The sequence below is a fragment of the Scyliorhinus canicula genome, chromosome 17 (genome assembly GCF_902713615.1).
Source record: "Scyliorhinus canicula chromosome 17, sScyCan1.1, whole genome shotgun sequence".
Classification (NCBI taxonomy): Eukaryota; Metazoa; Chordata; class Chondrichthyes; order Carcharhiniformes; family Scyliorhinidae; genus Scyliorhinus; species Scyliorhinus canicula.
In genome coordinates, this window is record NC_052162.1 from 120171306 (window position 1) to 120189531 (window position 18226).

The 18226-nt window shown below is 46.8% G+C and overlaps 1 pseudogene; it reads right to left on the bottom strand.

Annotated features, from left to right (window-relative positions):
• LOC119951565 overlaps positions 1-15449 on the bottom strand; it is a 30263-nt pseudogene extending 14814 nt beyond the window's left edge.
• Positions 15450-18226: the final 2777 nt, after the last annotated feature.

The following is an 18226-nucleotide window of genomic DNA, read 5'->3' on the forward strand; positions in this document are numbered from 1 at the left end:
ACTTCAAGGAGTAGTGGATTACTTTGAAGATACGTGGATTGGTCGGCCGTATAGACGCAACCGTAGACGTACTCCTATATTTAAACATGAAATGTGGAACTGTTTCGATTACGTCAAAGAAGGATTGCCGAAAATGAACAATTCTATTGAGGGATGGCACAACAGTTTCCAACATCAACTAAGTGCTTGTCATCCGTCGATTTGGAAGTTTATAGATGGCTTAAAGCGAGAGCAAAGTTTACACGAGTTGCTAAATCGAACAATTTGTGGGAGGTGTGAGTACAGCTGTGAGCATAAAAAAATACCGTGACTGCGCACAACGATTACAGGATATTGTATCAAAATATAACGAAACGGGAAATGTAGAAGAATATTTAAGAAGTGTTGCACACAATATTGCATACTAATGGAGTAGCCAACATATATTGGCAATCCTGAATTTTAACTTTATTTTTTTCTTACTAAAATCTTTTAAACTTTTTATAAATTATAAAGACTAATAAAATTATGAATTGTAATTGTTGGTATTATTTATTGAACCAATTAATTGTTTTTTTATTAGTTGCTTTTTTATGTAATGAACCATGTTCATCTTGGGTACACCTTTTTTGAAGTACTGCTTTTCGAGCAATCTATCATTCGATCAATTGATAGTTCGAGAAATAATTTTTCGATCAACTGACTTTGAGCAATTAGCTTTCGAGCAATTGATTTCGAGAAATTTACCGGATACCGAATAGAAGAGGGGGGAGACGGTGGGGTGGGGGGAGAATAGAAGAGGGGGGATATTGTGGGGTGGGGGGGAGAATAGACAAGGGGGGGATATGGCCTGATCATGAGAGGGGGAACTTCACAACTGTTAACAGGATCCATTGACTGACAGATCAATCCCAGAACAATGACAGGCATGACGAGGGAACTGGGAACATTCATGGAGCAGACGGGGCAGTGGATCCCTGGCGGTTCATGGAGCAGACGGGGCAGTGGATCCCTGGCGGTTCATGGAGCAGACGGGGGCAGTGGATCCCTGGTGGTTTATGGAGCAGATGGGGCAGTGGATCCCTGGCGGTTCATGGAGCAGACGGGGCAGTGGATCCCTGGCCGTTTATGGAGCTGACGGGGGCAGTGGATCCCTGGCGGTTCATGGAGCAGACGGGGCAGTGGATCCCTGGCCGTTTATGGAGCTGACGGGGGCAGTGGATCCCTGGCGGTTCATGGAGCAGACGGGGCAGTGGATCCCTGGTGGTTCATGGAGCAGACGGGGGCAGTGGACCCCTGGCCGTTTATGGAGCAGACGGTTGCAGTGGATCCCTGGCGGTTCATGGAGCAGATGGGGCAGTGGATTCCTAGTGATTCATGGAGCAGACGGGGCAGTGGATCCCTGGCGATTCTTACACCTGGATGAGAAGGAATTCTCATTCTCACCAGTACACAAGGTCTACACTCGCATCGGCTTCTTTGTTGTGGGGAAATCGGTTCCCCAGAAATAGTCAGAGCGGAATAATCCATGATTGTAATCTCAGACCACGCTCCACATTACATGGCTGTGAGGTTGGAGACGGGCCAAGCCCAATGCCCCACATGGAGGTTGGACACGACCCTCTTGGCCGACAAGGTCTTCTGCCAGAAAACATCACCGGCCATCGGCAAGTACATCACTAACAACCAGAACGGGGAAGTCTCACCTTCCACGTTCTGGGAGGCACTGAAAGCTGTGATTAGGGGAGAAATAATCGCCAAAGGGCTGGTAGAGATAGGGAAGAGAGAGCGGTTAGGCAGCAACTGATCAACTCCATTCTGGAGGTTGACAGACGATACTCCGAGGCCCTGACCATAGAGCTTCTGCTGGAGAGGAAGAAGCTGCAAAAGAACTGTCACCTGCTATCCACCAGGAAGGCAGTGCACCAACTCCACCAGACACGGGGGATCTTTTATGAGCACGGAGAGGGTTAGCCGCCTACTGGCTCACCAGCTGAGAAAGAAGGCAGCCACGAGGGAAATAGCCCAGGTAAAGGATAACAGAGGCAGACTGGTATAATAATAATCTTTATTATTGTCACATGTAGGCTTACATTAATACTGCAATGAAGTTACTGTGAAAATCCCCCAGTCACCACACTCCAGTGCCTGTTCGGGTACACTGAGGGAGAATTCAGAATGTCCAATTCACCTAACAGTGTGCCTTTCGCGACTTGTGGGAGGAAACTGGAGCTCCCGGAGGAAACCCGCGCAGACAAGGAGAGAATGTGCAGACTCCACACAGACAGTAGAGTTTGGTATCTTCTTGGGCTACAAACGCAACCTGGGCAAAAACAAAGATTTCCCTGTGAGCGGGAGGGGCAGAGATGGATGGCCTCCCAGTTGAAATAGCCCGAAACAAATTCCGCTACCTGGAGATCCAGGTTTCCCACGAGTGGACACGGATCCACAAGTGGAAGCTGACCAGTCTGGCGGAGGAAGTCAGAAACGACCCACAGAGATGGGATGAACTCCTGCTTTCCCCCTGGCGGGGAGGATGCAGATGATCAAGATGAACGTACTGCCCAGGTTCCTCTTCCTGTTTAGATCCTTATGGACCGACATCCCCAAAGCCTTTTTCCATTAAATGATCAGATGATTATGGCATTTGTGCGGAGGGCAAGAATCCAGGAATCCCTAAACCAGTACTACATTGGAGAAGAAACATGGGAGGCCCGGCCCTCCCGAATTTGCAATTCGATCACTGGGCAGCCACGGCCGAAAGAGTGAGGAGATGGGTAAAGGACCCAGACACGGAATGGGTGATGATGGACGAGTCCTCATGTACGGGAACGACCCTCCGGGCCCTCGTCACGGCAGCACTCCCATCCCCGGCAGCAAAACACTCCAGTCCAGTGGTGGTAGCTACCCTGAGAACCTGGAACCAGATGTGGCAGCATTTCAGTCTGACCGATGTGTCCATCATGGCCCCCATCTGTGGCAACCATAGGTTTGCACCAGCCATTCTCGACGCCACCTTCAAGGGGTGGAGACAGGACGGGGGAACACTGATGGTCAGGGACATTTACACAGGAAATAGACTAGCGACCTTAGAGGAGCTGACGGAGAGACTGGACCAACCAAACCGGGATGAGCTCCAGGTCAAAAACTTTATCCACAAGGAGACACCATCATACCCAGGAACCCTGAAAAGCACAATGCAAGAGGAGTTACTGGGCACAGACAGTCTGGGGAAGGGAAACTGTGGGGACCTGTATGGACAACTCTTAATAAGGATGCGCTCCTTACTTGACGAAACCCAGGAAAAATGGGAGGAAGAGCGAGGGACGGGAATAGGGTGGGGAATCTGGAGCGAAGCACTGAACGGGACCAACTCCACCTTCTCCTACACAAGGCTAAGCTTCATGCAGCTGAATGTTGTGCATAGAGCGCACCTGACAAGAACCCGAATGAACAGGTTCTTCCCGAACATGGAGGGCAAATGTGAATGGTGCCAGCGGGGCCTGGCAAACCATGCCCACATGTTCTGGGTATGCCCCAGACTTGTTGAATTCTGCACAGCCTATTTAGAGGCAGTGTCCATGGTTATGAGGGTCGGGCCGTGCCCACAAATGGCAGTCTTCGGGGTATCGGACCACCCAGGCACCGTCCACTTGTAAATAACAGATAACTCCCATTGTACAGTGAAGGGCCCAGGAAAGGACACAGAAACGACAAGTGAAAGGGGGCGGAGGGGAGGGAGATGGGGGGACTGGCACAAAGGAAATTGACATGCACATTGTAATCGGCAGGGTTACCCTGACTGCTTGGATAGTGTATAATAAGCATCGCCACAACCCTGCGACTGGATGAAAAAGAGCTGAGACAAACTGCCCCACGCAATCCCGCTTCAATTTAAAGTGTTCCTCATCATCCAGATGGGTTTCCTGTAATAAAGCCATGTCGACTTTCTCCTTAAGAAAGGAGAGGATCTTTTTCCTTCTGATAGGGTGATGGATGCCTCGTACATTCCCTGAGAAAATGTGCCGATTAACTGGCGCCATTAGTTAGGTGACCGAGAGAACAGGAACAGATTTTCACACCACAATCGGGCGTGCGCCATTACCCCCTCCTCCAACTCACTTTACACCAGAGGCACCAAAGTTTCCCCAAACTGCTCCTTTCACGGATAAAAGCCCCGTCTGTACCAGAGTAGGATAAAGTCAACAACACATAAACCCTCCCATAATAAAAAAATACAAAAGAATCACCACCACAATAGGTCCAAGGGGACATTCCTCAATAAAACTGAGGACCCGGAGGATTAACCCCACGGCCAGACTGTCGTTACCCTCAGGATACCTTCTCCAAAATGAGGAGAAGAAAAGTAACTTTTGTAAATTGTTTTTACAGGAAATTAGAAGAGGAGGAATTACAGACAGAAATCTCAAACGTCACGTCTCAATCTGACTGAGTCTCTCAGTTCCTTGGCACTGAATATCACCGGACTTTGAATCTAGAAGGAGAAATGTTTGTCTTTTCTGTTGGCTTCAAAACATCAGTGTGACTGGAAAAGCACCGAGACACAGACACCAGAGTGAGAGTGTTCCAGAGCACTGACTGTGGAAAGAGTTTGAACCAGTTACACAGCCTGAAAAAACATCGCACCATTCACAGTGGGGAGAGACTGCACACGTGTTCTTTGTGTGGACGAGGCTTCAACTGATCGACAAACCTGGAGAGACACGAGGACACCCCCACCCTGGAGAAACGGTGGAAATGTGAGGACTGTGGGAAGGGATTCAGGGTTCCATCTTCACTGGAAGCTCATTGGCGCATTCACACTGGGGAGAGGCCGTTCACCTGCTCTGTGTGTCGGAAGGGATTCATTCAGTTATCTGCCCTGCAGAAACACCAGCGAGTTCACACTGGGGAGAGGCCGTTCACCTGCTCTCAGTGTGAGAAGAGATTCACTCAATCATCCCACCTGCGGACACACCAGCGAGTTCACACAGGGGAGAGGCCGTTCACTTGCTCTGTGTGTGGGAAGGGATTCATTCAATCATCCGACCTGCGCACACACCAGCGGGTTCACACTGGGGAGAGGCCGTTCATCTGCTCTGAGTGTGAAAAGGGATTCACTACTTTAAGGAGACTGCGGAGACATCAGCTAGCTCACACTGGGGAGAAGCCGTTCACCTGCTCTCAGTGTGAGAAGGGATTCACTCAATCATCTGATCTGCGGACACACCAGCGACTTCACACTGGGGAGAGGCCGTTCATTTGCTCTCAGTGTGAGAAGGGATTCGCTCAGTTATCCGCCCTGCAGTCACACCAGCGAGTTCACACTGGGACGAGGCCGTTCACCTGCTCTCAGTGTGAGAAGGGATTCACTACTTCATCGAGCCTGCGGAGACACCAGCTAGTTCACACTGGGGAGAGGCCATTCACCTGTTCTCAGTGTGAGAAGGGATTCACTCAATCATCCGAACTGCGGATACACCAGCGAGTTCACACTGGGGAGAAGCCTTTCACCTGCTCTCAGTGTGGGAAGGGATTCACTCGGTTCTCCCACCTGCAGAGACACCAGCGAGCTCACACAGTGGAGAAGCCGTTAACCTGCTCGGTGAGAGAAGGGATTCAGATATCTATACACCCTGCAGGAACACTAGCGAGTTCACACATGGAAGAAGCCATTCACCTGCTCTGACCACGGGAGACATTCAATGATCCGGAGGCACTAGCGAGTTAATTCTGGGAAGAGACCATTCATCTGCTCTCAATGTGGGGCGGAGTTTTGTGATTTATCACACCTGTTGTGACTCCAACAAGTTCACAAATTCCAGATGTTGGCTCCGTTGTTATTGTTTCTGCTCTCACTGACATCCAGGACTGCATTTTGTTCATTCTGACATCTGGTGAATGGTGATGATTGGAGGGTTTCTTTCTGCTGGACTGGCCGGTCTAACACCTCTCCCTCCGGTGGGCTGACCATTTTTGAGCCTCGTTGCGATTACCTGGTTCCAAGTTTGACGAGGGGCACAGAATGAAAAGGTGTTTGCATGTTGGAAGATATTTAGTTCCCAAAGCAGCCACATTGCCATGAAGATGGGCTATGGTGGTTACAGGGTTCTTTTGTCTAATTTATCTGGGTGTTTCTCGCATCTTTGTACCATTAGAACAGAGGAGCAGGAGTTGGCCATTCAGCCCGTCGAGCCTGCTCCACCATTCAATACAATCATGGCTGATCATCCACGTCAATGCCTTTTTCCCCACACTATCCCCATATCCCTTTGTGTTATTGGTATTTAGAAATCTGTCAGTCTCTGCTTTAAACACACTCAATGACTGAGCTTCCACATCCCTCTGGGATAGAGAATTCCAAAGATTCACAACTTGTAGATTTCTATTGATCAAATGATTGCCCTGTTCTATTCCCGTATTCCCTGTCCGTTTATTTCCCTCAAAAGCCCACCCAATTTCCTTTTGGAAACATTTCATCATCTCCGCTTCTACCCCCCTCGTAGGAAGTGGATTTCAGGTATTTCCTAAATACTGCCAAACTCTGGTTCAAGTCTAAGATTTTCTTCAAATGTAAACGAGAATCATGGGGCAAAGAAGGAGGCCATTAAGCCCACCATTCCCATGCTAGCTCTTTGAATGAACAATCTAATTGGTCCCATCACCCTGCAAGTTTATTTTCCTGCAGAATCTGTCCAGTTCCCTTTTGAAAGTTACAGTAGAATTTACTTCCTGCACCATTGTCAGGCAGTGAATCCCAAATCACAACAAGTCATTCTGTTTTAAATCAAATACTTTCATGAGATACTGTGTTTAGATTTTCACAGGAGTATTTGAAATGCAGTGAAAGACATGGTTGTTACATAAAATCAAGTCTCAGTCTTTATGAGTGATCTTGGTGAGTGGGCCGAGTGTGATATATCCAAGTTTGGGGACTAGTTCTAAAAATAAATTACATTTATTTGAGCGGCACAATGGATTAGCAGTTAGCACTGTTGCCTCACAGCACCAGGGATCCATGTTCAATTCTGGCCTTGGTCACTGTCTGTGTGGGGTTTGTACGTTCTCCCCGTGTCTGTGTGGGTTTCCACTGAGTGCCCTGGTTTCCTCCCACAGTCCTAAGATGTAAGGGTTAGGGGGATTGGCCCTGATAAATTGCCCCTCAGTGTCCAGGGATGTGCAGGTTAGGTTATGGGGTTACGGGTGAGTGGCTATGGGTAGAGTGCTCTTTTGAAGGGTTGGTGCCGACTCGATGGGCTGAATGGCCTCCTTCTGCACTCGAGGGATTCTATATCTATTTCTATAACACCTTTCATGACCACACAATCTCCTAAAGCTTTTTACAGCCTTTGAAGTACTTTTGAAGTGTAGTCACTGTTGTAATGTCGGAAATTCTGGGTCTGCCTCATTAATAATATTTCTTTAGAAAAATCAATCACTCGTCATCTTCACCGTTATAAGTAACAAGGTTAAGGAAGTCATGTTAAACTCTGAAACGTGACTGGACCTTTATTTTAAAAATTCATTCTGTATAAACCAAACTTTCTAGAAACTGCTGAAAGAGGTGAAATTATTTAAAGTAACAAATTGTTCCAGAATTTTGGAAAGCTACAGGGTATCATATCCTGCCAAAGTCTGGCTCAAGTCTAAGACTCATTGTTCAATCCAATCAAAGTCAGTAAGAAAGTGATTGTCTTCCATAAAACAATCTTTTTCAACCAGTGGATATTGTATTAACCAAATATATTAATTAAAGATTACTGTATTAATGAGCTACCAGTCAGTAACAGATGGCTGAATAAATAATGAGCCTTAATTGTGACAATTAAATAATCAACAATGAATCAGTAGTTACAGTAAGAGACTGAGTTTTATTTGCTGTAAAAATGTAAAAGCTTAATTGTTGTGTATGTAAAGAATGTGATGAGGATAAATGTTCTGGCAAGAGAGACCTTCAAGCTCTGATTAGCCTCAACATTTGAAACTGTATAAATAAGGGATTATGCAGAATCAGATAAAGGGATAGTATGAAACAGTTCTATTGTATTCCTGTCTGAGATAATGAGAGAAGGTGGTGTCAGTAATTGGGGATCCAATTAAATTAATCCAGTGACCAAATTGACCAATTGTCATGTTACAACAGACCCAACTCTGACGTGAGGTAATGGTCACTTTGGGGATAAAAGCAGAGGTTCTGAAGATCTTCCTTGCTGGCCAAGTACTGAAGATTCCCAAGGCCGAGTTCCAAGGAAATTACTGCCAAAGAAGGAGCCAGACTCCCGAGGCTGAATTCCACAAGAATTACTGTCAAAAAAGGAGCCAGAGAGGGGTACGCTTCTACAGACTGATCACCTGCATGAAGTTGGAAAAGTCAATGTCTTAAAGTTTCTTTGAATAAACTTTTAAGATAATTCTGTCTTTGTCTTTATTGCCTTGTCTGAACCAAAGTGAATTTATTAAATGGTAAGTTGGGGGTGGCTAAAATCAACAAAGTTCCAGAAAACAAGATCAGAAAACCTAAATCTTCAATTTAAAAACTTGCATTTCTATAGCGCCTTTCACAACCACAGGACGTCCCAAAGTGTTTTTCAACCAATGAAGTACCTTTGAAGTGTAGTCACTGTTGAATGTAGGAAAAACAGCAGCCAATTTACACACAGCAAGATCCCACACACAGCAATGTGATAATGAGCAGATGATCTGTTTTTAGTGATGTTGATTGAGGGATAAATATTGACCAGGATACTGGGGATAACTCCCCTGCTCTTCTTCAAAATAGTGGCTGTGGGAACTTTTACACCCACCTGAGAAGGGCAGACAGGGCCTCAGTTTAACATCTTATTTGAAAGAAGGCTGTTCTGACAGTGCAGCATTCCCTCAGTGGTGGGACCAGGAAAGTTGGACATGATTCTTGTTCTCGGGTCCCTGGACTGGGATTTGAATCCACAATCTTCTGACTCAGAGGTGAGGGAGCTGCCCACTGAGCCACGGCTGACACTATCGACAATGCAAAGTTAGAAAGGGAAAGTTACCCGTTAAAACTCCCACCCTTTGTCTTCCTTCTCACCCACTTTCCCTAAAGTACATCAATGTAACATGAAAAGGGGTGGCACGGTAATAATAGAAACCCCAGTATAAATAATATGGATTTGGCAACATTGACAAAGGTTGAAGTCTTGGTTTAGAGCCACAAGTTTTGGCTTCCCATTTGAGCCTCGGGCACCTTTCTGTCTCTGTTGCTGGTGTCAGTGACAGCCAGGAGACAGAGCTGAGGCTGAATTTAGCTGAGAATAACGGGGTCTGGGCCCCAGTTGGGAAACTGCCATGGGCATCGCACTAATAGAGAAACAGGAAGGTGCTGGAGGACTGACTGGGAAATGGGTCTCCAGCCAATTGTTATATTGGTCACTCAGAGCTAAAGAGAAACCCGTCTCTTTAAATACATATACTGGGAAGAGGCTGCAATGAAATCTGTCCCTTTAAACCTGCACAAAAGCAGGAGGCTCAGATTCACAGGTTGCAGGAGGAGACCATTTGGTCCATTGTGTCCCTGCTATCTCTTTGAGAGGACTCTCCCATTCATCCAACTGCTCTGCTCTTTCCCCACATCCCTGCAAATTCTTCCCTTTCATGTAATTACTATTTGGAATGATACCATTGAATCTGTTTTCAGGCAGATCAGAACAACTCACTGTGTCAAAAATAAAATAAAATCTCATCTCCCCCTCTGGTTCCTTTGCCAATTACCTCAGAGGGACTCACTTTCTGTTACAGAACCTGTCAACTCCTCTCACCCACTTTCCCTAAAGTACATCAATGTAACATGAAAAGGGAGTGACACAGTGGTTAGCACTGCTGTCTCATGGCGCTGAGGCCCCGGGTTCAATCACGGCCCTGGGTCACTGTCCGTGTGGAGTTTGCACATTCTCCGCGTGTCTGCATGGGTTTCGCCCCCACAACCCAAAGATGTACAGAGTAGGTGGATTGGCCAAGCCAAATTGCCCCTTAATTGGAAAAAGAATTGGGTACTCTTAAAAAAAAACTTTAATCAATCATGAAAAGTCCAGAAAAATCTAATAATTTTACTGATAAAGTTTTATTGATGAAACAGAAGATGGTTTTAAAAAAACAGAAAATAACTTGCTAATCAAAGACAACCAGAGTAAAAGGATGTTCACAATGTTCTGGACACAAATGGTTTCTCTGCTGCTCCTCTGTGCCCTGTTTCCGTGCCTCCCCGCTTTGGACACGGGGAAACTGAGCTCCGGGGATCATGTCACCATCAGCACCGGTGTCTCCCCGCCTGGGCACCGATTGGTTGGCGGCTCATTTCCCATTCATTCCTCAATCACCTTCCTGTCTCTAGTGGGATGCACAGGCCAGTTTCCCAACTGGGGCACAGGCCCTCAGCTCCATCGCCTGGCTGTCACTGACACGAGCAACAGAGAGACAGGGAAATGTCCAAGGCTGAGATAGGAAGCCGAAACTTGTGCCCGAAACATCTGTTAAGATTTCTGTAAAAATCAGTAACATCTCCAAAGAATTTCAAATTCCCAGTGAAAGAATTACATCGCAGGATTTCATATTTTTAAACAAAAATAAACTTCAAAGCATATATATCAAACAAAAAATTAAAAACCAGCACTATGAACTTCACACTGTAGTTTATAAAGATTCCTGCTGTAACCTCAGTTTCACACAATTCCCTTTAATTCCCCTCAGTATTCCAGCTATTCCCCAAGCTCCAAGATTTGATGGGGATCCGTCCATTAGCTTTTGGCTGAACAACCCTCCAACTTTCCTTCAAGACCTCAAAATTATTGACTCCTCAGTCCGAGCGTGAGCTTCACTGCCTTCCTCCTGAGGGATTTAAACATTAGAAACACCCCGGGTTCCTCATGACCCTCTAGGTTCCTGCTCCCCCAGCTGGTTCACAGCTGCTGCTCCCGCAGCTGGTTCCCAGCTCCTGCTCCCACAGCTGGTTCCCAGCTCCTGCTCCCACAGCTGGTTCCCAGCTCCTGTTCCCACAGCTGGTTCCCAGCTCCTGCTCCCACAGCTGGTTCCCAGCTCCTGCTCCCACAGCCGGTTCCCAGCTCCTGCTCCCACAGCTGGTTCACAGCTCCTGCTCCCGCAGCTGGTTCACAGCTCCTGCTCCCACAGCTGGTTCCCAGCTCCTGCTCCCACAGCTGGTTCACAGCTCCTGCTCCCACAGCTGGTTCACAGCTCCTGCTCCCCCAGCCGGGTCGCAGTTCCTGGACCCACAGCTGGTTCACAGCTCCTGGACCCACAGCTGGTTCCCAGCTCCTGCTCCCACAGCCGGTTCACAGCTCCTGGACCCGCAGCCGGTTCACAGCTCCTGCTCCCGCAGCTGGTTCCCAGCTCCTGCTCCCGCAGCCGGTTCCCAGCTCCTGCTCCCGCAGCTGGTTCACAGCTCCTGCTCCCGCAGCTGGTTCCCAGCTCCTGCTCCCACAGCTGGTTCCCAGCTCCTGCTCCCGCAGCTGGTTCACAGCTCCTGCTCCCACAGCTGGTTCCCAGCTCCTGCTCCCACAGCTGGTACACAGCTCCTGCTCCCACAGCTGGTTCCCAGCTCCTGCTCCCACAGCTGGTTCACAGCTCCTGCTCCCGCAGCTGGTTCACAGCTCCTGCTCCCACAGCTGGTTCCCAGCTCCTGCTCCCACAGCTGGTTCCCAGCTCCTGCTCCCGCAGCTGGTTCACAGCTCCTGCTCCCGCAGCTGGTTCCCAGCTCCTGCTCCCACAGCTGGTTCACAGCTCCTGGTCCCACAGCTGGTTCCCAGCTCCTGGTCCCACAGCTGGTTCACAGCTCCTGCTCCCGCTGCTGGTTCACAGCTCCTGCTCCCACTGCTGACTGCTTCCAAGCTAACTGCGGACTGCCTGCTTCTGTGAGAAACACCCAGAATTCCAACCAAGGTCCCACCCTGAATCACTTATCCCCATGGTAACACAGACTCATTGGGATGTCCAACAGATGCTTAAATTAATGGACTTTGAGCTTCAAAACCAAACCTGACCCTGAGGTCTGCATGAAGAATTCACCTCTGTAACAAAGACAGGACAGTAATTGTCAGATCCGATGTCTCCAGGTCTCCAGCTAATAGAGCCCAGCTGCCCTTTTACAGATCTTACCCTTCCAGCTTTGACTTCAAGTCAACATGGGCCACACTTTGAGAACGTGAATTCCCCGAGAGGGTTTCTGTAAGATTCTCAACCCAAATTTTCCATTTATCTTCCTTTTAAAAAAAATCTAATTCCCAAACTAAAAGTTTTATTTCTGAAACATGAATTAAGAAATGAGGTATTTGCAACATTTTCCCAGCAAAAATAAAAATGTATCACCCTCGTAATATCCTATTTAGAATATTACAACTTACAACGCGCTTATATATTCACAACAGCCATGATCTTAGTGAATGGTGGAGCAGGCTCGAAGGGCTGAATGGCCGACTCCTGCTCCTAATTTAAACATTGCAAGTTTTCCTGTGTTTAAATATCTGATAACCTGCAATAGGCAGAATAATCCCTCTATTGTCCCCTTCACTTTCACCAGTCTATCTTGCTATCAGCACACTGCTGAATTCCATGTCCAGGAATCACAGTCCACTGAAGATGGAAAACGTTACTGCTTGCTGTGTTTTCTGAAACTTTCCTTCTTCCGATAATTATCGTCCAAAGTTCCTTCTGCGAGAGAAGAGTCCTCATTGCTGTTCAGACATGAGTTTTCCAGTTCAGTTTTGAAAACAGTCTGTTCAGAGTTCACCTTTTGAACTTTATCTTCTTCACTGTTTGTAGTTTGCCCATTGTTTCAATCCAAAGGGAATGTCCCGGTCAATCCCACATTTAAACTCTCTTCTTCTGGCTCAGTTGTCAGTGGAGCTTCATTTCTCAGTTCATTTCCCAGACTCCAACATTTTGGATTCTCTTTTGGAGACAGCAAGTTCAAAATGGCTTCTTTCTGTGTCAACAACTCCTTCCTTCATTGGTCAAAATCTTCTTCAGCAACTTTAAGAAGGTCATTCAAATGCTTTTTATGTTCCAGCACAAAAGGTTCTGATATTCCTGTTTGGAGAAAATGGGATCTTGGACTTCAGAAAGAGAGGGATTGAGAACAAAAGCAGGGAAGTTATGTTGAACCTTTCTAAAGCTCTGGTTAGGCCACAACTAGAGTATTGAGTCCAGTTCTGGGTCACCACACTTTAGGGAGGATGTGAGGCTCCTCGAGAAGGTGGAGAGGAGATTTATCAGAATGGTTCCAGGAATGAGGGATTTTAACCACGAGGTTCGGCTGGAGAAGCTGGGGTTGTTCTCCTTGGTGCAAAGGAGGTTGAGGGGAGGTTTGATAGAGGTGGATGTGATTGCAACAGGTTTAGATATGGCGGTTAAAGAAAAGCTGTTCCCATTAGCTGATGGTAGACGAATGAAAGGGGGAACACATTTAAAGTTTTACTCATGGATTCAATGAGCTGATTGGCCTCCTTGCCTGCCGTAATGACTATGATCTAAAGAGAGACATTTCAGCTGCTCCAGTCTCCCCAACTCATAACTCCCTCATCCCTGGTGCCATTCTCGTAAATCTCCTCTGCACCCTCTCGGAGAACTTCACATATTTCCTAAAGTGTGGGGTCCATATATAGGATTCTATTCTAGAGGGATAGAATTGAAAAGCAGGGAGGTTATGTTCAACTTGTTTCGAGCCAGGGTTAGACTACACTGGGAGCACTGTCAACATTTGTGATCTCCATTTAGAAAAAGGAAATTGAGGAACTGGAGAAGATGCAACGAAGATTCACAAGAACAATACCAGACCTGAGAGCATTTCACCCTCAGGAAAGGCTGGGGCTGCTTTTCTCCAGAGAAAAGATTGAAGGGTAATCTTTTTCAACATATATTTCAAACAAATGTTTTTAATTTTCTTTCTTAAATTTAGAGTATCCAATTGTTTTTCCAATTAAGGGGCAATTTAACGTGGCCAATTCACCTACCCTGCACATCTTTGGGTTGTGAGGGTGTGAGAACTATGCAAACATGGGGAGAATGTGCAAACTCCACATGGCACATGGACAGTGACCCGGAGCTGGGATCGAACCCGGGTCCTCAGCGTCGTGAGGCAGCAGTGCTAACCACTGCGCCACTGTGCCGCCCTAGACTGAAGGGTGACCTGATGGAAGTCTTTAAGATGATGAAGGGGTTCAATAATCCAATAGCAATTTCACGAGAAACCTCTTTACCCAGCGAGTGGTGAGAATGTGGAACTCACTCCCACAGCGAGTGGTTGAGGTGAACAGCATGAATACATTGAAGGGGAAGCTAGATACATACATGAGGGAGAAAGGAATAGAAGGATATGCTGATGGTGGAGATTAAGAGGGGTGGGTGGATGCTCATGTGGAGCATTAACACTGACAGAGACCAATTGAGCCGTCTGGCCTGGCCCTGTGCTGTAGACTCAATGGAACAGAGACAAATGTATTTATTTTATATCTACCAGTAGTGGGGGAAAAACACTATTTACTATCTAGGGTGAAATAAATGTCCTTCATCAGCTTTTGTGGATCATTTCGGTGGAAATGCTCCTGCCGAGGCTCAAAAAGCATCAGCCCACTGGAAGCAAAGTCGCAAATCCAGCCAGTCCTGGATGTGATTAGCAGCAGCAATAACAGCAGAATCCAACCCCTGTAATCACTTGTGAACTCGCTGGTGTCTCAGCAGGTTAGATGACTGAGTGAAACCCTTCCCACACACAGAGCAGGTGAATGGTCTCTTCCCGGTGTGAACTCGCTGGTGTGTCAACAGGGCAGATGAATCACTGAATCGCTTCCCACACGTCAAGCAGGTGAATGGCCTCTCCCCGGTGTGAACTCGCTGGTGTTTCCGCTGAGCAGATGACTCACGAAATCCCTTCCCACACACAGAGCAGGTGAATGGCCTCGCCCCGGTGTGAACTCGCTGGTGTGTCTGCAGGTTTGATAACTGAGTGAATCTCTTCTTACATTCAGCGCAGGTGAACGGCTTCTCCCCAGTGTGAATGCGTTGGTGAATCGCCAGTTTAGATGAGGATCTGAATCCTTTCTCACACTCAGAGCAGCTGAATGGTTTCTCTCCGGAGTGAACTAGCTTGTGTGATGCTAAGTTGGATGAATTCCTGAATCCCTTCTCACACTCAGAGCAGATGAACGGCCTATCCCCAGTGTGACTGTGTCGATGAATTTCCAGCTGAGATGGGCGTCTGAATCCCTTCCCACAGTCCCCACATTTCCATGGTTTCTCCATGTTGCCCTCTGTCCTTGTGTCTCTCTAGGTTTCACAATCAGTTGAAGAACACGTGTAAGGGTTCTCGCTGTGAATGATGTGACACCTTTTGGAAGTGCAGTTGGATAAAGATCCTTCGACAGTCACTGCACTGGAAAACTCTCACTCGGGTGTGTGGGTATTGAAGCTGTTCCAGTGATACTGATTTTTAAAATGGGCTGCACTGGTGGCGCTGTGGTTAGCACTGCTGCCCACGGCACTGAGGACCCGGGTTCGATCCCGGCCCCGGGTCACTGTCTGTGGAATTTGGAGATTCTCCACATGTCTGCGTGGGTTTCACCCCACAACCCAAAGATGCGCAGGTTAGGTGGATTGGCCACACTAAGTTGCCCCTTAATTGGAAAACTATAATTGGGGTACTCTAAATTTATTTTTTAAAAAGCAGACGAGCATTTCTTATTCTAGATTCAAAAACCAACAATATTCAGGTCATGATGAATGAAGTGACTCTGTCGGATCTTGGCGTGAGGTTTGGTTTGAGATTACCGTCTGTAAATTCTCCTCTTCTAAATCCTGTAAAAGGAGTTAAAACTCAACTGTCTGTACAGAATAAAAATTCAGAACAGAAATTCTAGTTTCCGACGGAACATTATTTTTCTCTCATTCTCCAAAGCCTGGAAATGACCATCCAACACACTCGCCCTTCATTCCCACTCTGCTGTATCTAATATCGAGGAAGAATGAGACTAAAGAGAAAATGCTGGAAAATCTCAGCAGGTCTGGCAGCATCTGTAGGGAGAGAAAAGAGCCAACGTTTCGAGTCCAATGACTCTTTGTCAAAGCTAAGATAGAGAAAGTGGGAAATATTGATACTGTGGAGTGAGAATGAAAGATGAGACTGATGGATTGTTCCACAGAGTCGGCATGGAGTCGAGTGACCGAATGGACTCCTTCTGTGCCATAATGGCTCTATAACTGGAAATACATAATGTAGCTACAGTACTATATTACAAGACTAGAAATAATAAAAATGTATTTATTACAGAACCATCAATAATATATCAAATCTTTACCATATAACACTAAGTCTGATATTAATTTACTGTCCCCTTAAATATCAGCCATCTCCTGGGGAAACCAGCCCTTTAATTGTGAACATTAGGAAAGAGACCATCCTTTTAGCCAGACAAATAAATGTGTCAAGCTGAGAGAGCAAAGGATGTCAATGTCTTTAAGAGAGAGCACAGTAAGAAGTCTTACAACACCAGGTTAAAGTCCAACAGGTTTGTTTCAAACACGAGCTTTCGGAGCGCAGCTCCTTCCTCAGGTGAATGGCGAGGTTTAAGAGAGAGAGAGAGCTGGGCCAAGCTTTCCAGAGTCTGCACCCTCCCTGGATTCACTTCCTTTCCCTTCAGTTGCTGCAAGTGACCAATTGAAGATGAGAATGAGAAAAGAAATGGAAAGGGTGAGAAAAGAAAGGGGAAGAAAAGAAAGTGTTTTACTCACAGATGTTAGAGACAGGAGGAAGCTTAAGTCTTCATTCGCACAAAGACCGCGCTCTGATTGGCTGGTGGACCAGAGTCCTTCCGGTCCTCCGACCTTCCCATTGGTCCACACTGCATTCGGAAGGTTCAGGCGGGCTCTAGCTCGCACATGCGCAGACTTCCCTCTACCTCGGGCATGCGCAGTCCGCGGCCACCATACCCGCTGAGCGGATAGAGCGGTTTCTCCAACGCGCACGGAACTGTGGGAGCTGCGGCCGCCATTACCCATCCGGAGCCCAGTCTCCAAACTCCTGGCACTGGGATGGAAAATGGGGAGGGAGGAGTAACGTCAGCCTGACACAAAGTAGATCTGGGTGGTCACTGGATTGAATTGTGACGTCCCTCTTAACAAAACAGTGTGTTAACTTCAGGTGTAAAGATTTAGACACCTGGGTGACATATTGGGGAGGGCAATAGGTGAGTGTGAACCTGAACCCAAGAGTCAGCACCTTCAGAGGAGGAGAATTGGGCACTGAGGGGTGGGAATGGGGTTGGGGGTATTCGAGAAACTGGGAGACTGTGTTTCCTTTGTTGGATTTGGAAATAAACGTGTTGAAGGTACAGTTCAGCTTGAGACCGATGCTTCGTCTGCAGACATAATTTAGAATTAACATGGCAGCATGTTGGCAGAAACTTTGGTTCCTTCTGTAAGAAGTTTTATTCTCTATACTCTCTGAGAAGAAGCACATTGCTGCTGCCAATTTTAGGTACAGAATGGCAGACGACATTGCAACATCTCAGGCATTGATTATCCATCAATTTTCTCGGAGGGAGAACAATATCAGAAATGTAACAGTGAAGCTGATGTGGACACAGGTTACTTCCTTCCCCTGAAAGAAGCTAGGTATGGCTTTATCATTAACAGCAAAATGCAAGGTTATCAGTATTTTCAGACTCGGTCAAGGATGATTTGAATATTGCGGAAAACACTAATTTCAGGTACTTCCGTATCAAATACAGACAACTCACAGTGAGGCAAAGGATTCCATTGTACCAAGTTTCAAATAGACTAAATATTAGGGGCAGATACCACAGCAAAGGTATGTCTGCTGACAAGTGATGTGAAAATGATAATATGGGTCTTGGATGGTAACTGTAGGCACTTGAACCCCGGAAATACACAGGGTGATTAATCGGTGTTTTCAACATTGATTCTCAGTATCATTATGTAATGAATTGTTCCCAGCAAAAGAATCGTGTTTTTCGAATAACTCATCAAACATAATCTCCTGAGGCTGAGAATGATGATGTGGGACAACCCAGTCCTCACCAGGAGAGACTCAGGATCAGGTTTCAAAGTTTTATTCCAACGTATGAAGGGAGAAATCAATCTTATAATAATAATCTTTATTGTCACAAGTAGGCTAACATTAGCACTGCAGTGAAGTTACTGTGAAAAGTCCCTCATCACCACATTCCGGCGCCTGTTCGGGTACTCA